The sequence below is a fragment of the Salvelinus sp. IW2-2015 genome, linkage group LG8 (assembly GCF_002910315.2).
Source record: "Salvelinus sp. IW2-2015 linkage group LG8, ASM291031v2, whole genome shotgun sequence".
In the NCBI taxonomy this organism is placed as follows: Eukaryota; Metazoa; Chordata; class Actinopteri; order Salmoniformes; family Salmonidae; genus Salvelinus; species Salvelinus sp. IW2-2015.
This window is the reverse complement of record NC_036848.1, coordinates 2888488-2893204: the sequence shown is the minus strand read 5'-3', so window position 1 is coordinate 2893204 and position 4717 is coordinate 2888488. Positions and strand designations below refer to the sequence as shown.

At 45.2% G+C, this 4717-nt stretch overlaps 1 pseudogene; it reads left to right on the top strand.

Moving 5' to 3' along the window:
• The first annotated feature begins 455 nt into the window (after positions 1 to 455).
• LOC139028095 (type 2 DNA topoisomerase 6 subunit B-like) lies at positions 456 to 2480 on the top strand (annotated as a pseudogene).
• Positions 2481 to 4717: the final 2237 nt, after the last annotated feature.

Sequence of the window (4717 nt, the reverse complement as noted above, 5' to 3'; positions counted from 1 at the left end):
ATCAAGTTTTACCCAAATGTCTGGTAGTGAATCATGTAGGTGTCCATGGTCATCAAGGAGTAAGCCTGGGGCCTTTTCATAGACCCATTTAAAGCATGTTATCGTCCCTTGACCCCTTGATGATCCATACAAATGATAGGGCTGATTTTTAAAATGGATGAAACCACCCCTGAACACAATTTGTCATATACTGAATTACACTATTATTTTTTTAATAAACTCTGGATTTGTCATTTGAAAATATTGCAGGATGAGATATGGGGATTGGGGAACACGAGATCTGCATATTTGCCTTGCACCTGCGGCAAACCAAAGCACGAGATTTCAATCGGAAGGGATTGAAGGTTTTGAAGTCATGCCTCTCTGCCAGTCATTCGCAAAACTCTGCACCTCTTTTACACATTAGACCACACCCTTGTCATCTCTGCTAGGGAAGGGAACTCTCGGGGAAGATTATGAAAAATATACAACAGGTGAATTTGTTGAAATATAAAGACAAACCAACATTGGCCACTGTCTCTGGTCTAGTTAGCTAGCTAGACAGTGAACAGGTGAATTTGTTGAAATCTAAAGACAAACCAACATTGGCCACTGTCTCTGGTCTAGTTAGCCAGCTAGACAGTTTTCACTTTCATGCGGCTAGCTAGCTAGCACCACACAACCAACTTCTAGTACAGGGGAATATATATTTCTTTTTTACAGCTGCCACAATGTGTCTTTGTCTTTAAGTTTAGTAATCCCCAAAAATGGTTTGTTAGGGGAAGATGAACACAGTTGGCAAACTGACAGAAAGCCAAGACACATTAAAGGGTATGAGGTCCAAGAGGCTTATAAACAGCTTCTACCACCAAGCCATAAAACCCCCTGACCCAGGTTTTATGGTCACTGATGTTGCTGGCTCGTCAGGGGAGGGAACGGCTAAAACGTTCCCATTATTTGCAATGCAAATAATCTGGGTAGCCATTTGACTAGATGTTCAGGAGTCTTATGGCTTGGTGGTAGAAGCTGTTTATAAGCCTCTTGGACCTCATACCCTTTAATGTGTCTTGGCTTTCTGTCAGTTTGCCAACTGTGTTCATCTTCCCCTCTAATGGATTTTTTTTCAGAGTTCTGGCAGAGACTGGACCCCTCTGCCTCCCCCTCCCCCTGACCCAGAGGAACTGTGTGCTTTCACCGAAATCTACAGCCCTTTCCACTTCCTTCTCTCCCTCCAGGTGGGTAAACTACAGTACCCACCAGGCTCAGCCAAACATACATACTAACATTGGTTGGTAAGTCAGTTGACAATAGACAAGAGATTATCTCCACAAAATAGTGTACTGCGCTATTTTAATTTCAGCCAACACACAGCACAGTGGACAAACTCAAATAACACCTTTTGGGAAGGTGTTACACTGAGTGGGGTATGTGACTCTGTGTCCTTTATTCTCCAGATCAGTGAGGTGAAACTGGACAGGTGTAAGGTACGGTGAAACTGGACAGGTGTAAGGTACGGTGAAACTGGACAGGTGTAAGGTACGGTGAAACTGGACAGGTGTAAGGTACGGGGAAACTGGACAGGTGTAAGATACGGTGAAACTGGACAGGTGTAAGATACGGTGAAACTGGACAGGTGTAAGGTGTGGTCACACACAGAAGGCTTCTTGCACATACTGAGTCTGACTAACGCAGGGGTGAAAATTCACCTCAAATTGAAATTGGAAGGAGAAACATACCAGAGAATTTTTAGGTATATTCTCATTCTATTATTACTGCCACTGAATATATTTCATGTGTGTGCATTGTGGAATAATATGATGTTATTCGTGTGTTTTACTCTGGTTTTTCTTAGTGGGAAGGCAGAGAGACTCGCCCTGAAGGACCAGACTGTGACCATGGATGTTCCTCCTTCTATCATGCGGTCAGTATTACTCCAATGCCTCTTGTCATCGTGTAGGTTGGAGAGAGTTTACCTCTATCATTCACACTGCATCATATTGTAATTATGTGTGCGTGGCTGTATGTGTTGGTCCTGCAGGCCTCCCATGTCATTGGGAGCAGGCCCGTGGTGCCAGCGAGACCATCCTGTGTTAGGAGGTGGGTTGCCTCTACTTATCCTGCCTGAGGCCATGGAGAGAGGCCTGTATGGGGAGCTGAACCTCCTACCAGTCACAGTTCTCACCCCCTGTGTATTGCAGTACTCCAACCTGGCAACCAGAGTCACACGCATACAGATATCCTTTATCAGTCACATCACACACACTCACACTCACACACATATCATATCCCCTTGCTTTGGGGGCTAGTTGTTTAGAAAAAAACATTTGAAAGATGTCTGACTAGTGACAGTAGACCCTTATTCCTACTGAACCATCAGTCTTTAATCCCAGTGGTACGTGGTGCTTTACAGCCCCGTAACTTCCCCCTGCTGGGGACCTCAGCCTTCCTACAGCGTAAAACGTATCCTGACACACAGGTTAAACACCCACTCCTTGCAGTGAGGGATTGAGTCATATGGGGCATTAACCACATTTCCATAATTTAGCATTGAGTAGGCGTGACTATGCAAAGAGGTCGATGTCATCAATTATCATCAATATTTATCATTATCATCAATATTTAGAAATGTTTACATTCTGAAATGCCATCCACTGAACACGGCTTGTTATGTATTATAATGTTCAGACCAGAGCCTTGCTGACAAACTAATTTAGTGTGTGATGATGCTAACAATCCATCTGCTAATTTCAAACAGTCATTCTTTCAACACTATCTTGCCATTAACATTACCTTGCTACCACCTCTCAACAGATCCCCTCTGCAGTGACACTGTGTACAGTATAGACAGAGCACAGTGTCAGGAACCTGAGCCAGAATGGATCCCCGCTGTGGATCAGACCCTCTCTCTGTTCCTGTTCCTCCAGCACAGTGACCAATTTCTCTCCAGCTCTCTGACTTCATGGGTGAGGAAATAAACTCAACAAAAGCTCTGCTTTAGTTACCCTGACTGAAGAATCTGTGGTTCACTCAACAATAAAAATGAGTGTGTCTTACCACATGCTTGACTCAAAGTCTCAACACAATATGATTTAACATGCAGTTACAGCTCACTGTGCTCAAGAGATAGGAAGCAGACCACAGTCAAACTCCTGTTGAGCAAATTGTGATTCATTGAGACTTCCTGAGTAACACCCACTGGAGTTAGAAGAGGTGGCTATATTGCTGTTTACTCAAAGACCACAATTATAAAGATCAAATCAGATTGTATTAATCACATGCGCCGAATACAACAGGTGTAGACCTTACCGTGAAATGCTCACTCACAATGCTCACAAATGCTTACTCACAAGCCCACAAACCAACAATGCAGTTCAAGAAATAGAGTTATGAAAATATTTACTAACTAAACGACAGTAAAAAATTTAATAAAAAGTAACACAATAAAATAACAATAACGAGGTTATATGCAGTACAGGGGGTACCGGTACCGAGTCAGTATGTGCGGGTACAGGTCAGTCGAGGTCATTTGTATATGTAGGTAGGGGTAAAGTGACTATGCATAGATAATAAACAGTGAGTAGCAGCAGTGTAAAAACAAAGGGGGGATTTCAATGTAAATAGTCCGGGTGGTCATTTGATTAATTGTTCAGCAGTCTTATGTCTTGGGGGTAAAAGCTGTTAAGGAGCCTTTTGGACCTAGACTTGGTGCTCCGGTGCCGCTTGCCGTGCGGTAGCAGAGAGAACAGTCTATGACTTGGGTGACTGGAGTCTTTGACAATTTTTAGGCCTTCCTCAGACACCGCCTAGTATATAGGTCCTGGATGGCAGGAAGCTTGGCCCCAGTGATGTACTGGGCCGTACGCACTACCCTCTGTAGCACCTTATGGTCGAATGTCAAGCAGTTGCCATACCAGGCGGTGATGCAACCGGTCAGGATGCTCTTGATGTTGCAGCTCGGGGGACCCATGCCAAATCTTTTCAGTCTCCTGAGGGGAAAAGGTGTTGTCGTGCCCTCTTCACGACTGTCTTGGTGTGTTTGGACCATGATAGTTCGTTGGAGATGTGGACACCAAGGAACTTGAAACTCTCAACCCGCTCCACTACAGCCCCGTCGATGTTAATGAGGGCCTGTTCGGCCCTCCGTTTCCTGTAGTCTACGATCAGCTCCTTTTTCTTGCTCACATTGAGGGAGAGGTTGTTGTCCTGACAGCACACTGCCAGGTCCCTGACCTCCTCCCTATAGGCTGTCTCATCGTTGTCGGTGATCAGGCCTACCAGTGTTGTTGTCAGCAAACTTAATGATGGTGTTGGAGTCGTGCTTGGCCACGCAGTCGTGGGTGAACAGGGAGTACAGGAGCGGACTAGGCACGCACCCCTGAAGGGCCCCCGTGTTGAAGATCAGCGTGGCAGATGTGTTGTTGCCTACCCTTACCACCCAGGGGCCGCCTGTCAGGAAGTCCAGGATCCAGTTGCAGAGGGAGGTGTTTAGTCCCAGGGTCCTTACTTTAGTGATGAGCTTTGTGGGCACTATGGTGTTGAACGCTGAGCTGTAGTCAATGAATAGCATTTTCACATAGGTGTTCCTTTTGTCCAGGTGGGAAATGGCAGTGTGGGGTGCGATTGAGATTGCATCATCTGTGGATCTGTTGGGGCGGTATGTATATTGGAGAGGGTCTTTGGTTTCTGGGAGAACGGTGTTGATGTGAGCCATTTATAATATGATATGTTGTGTTATCAT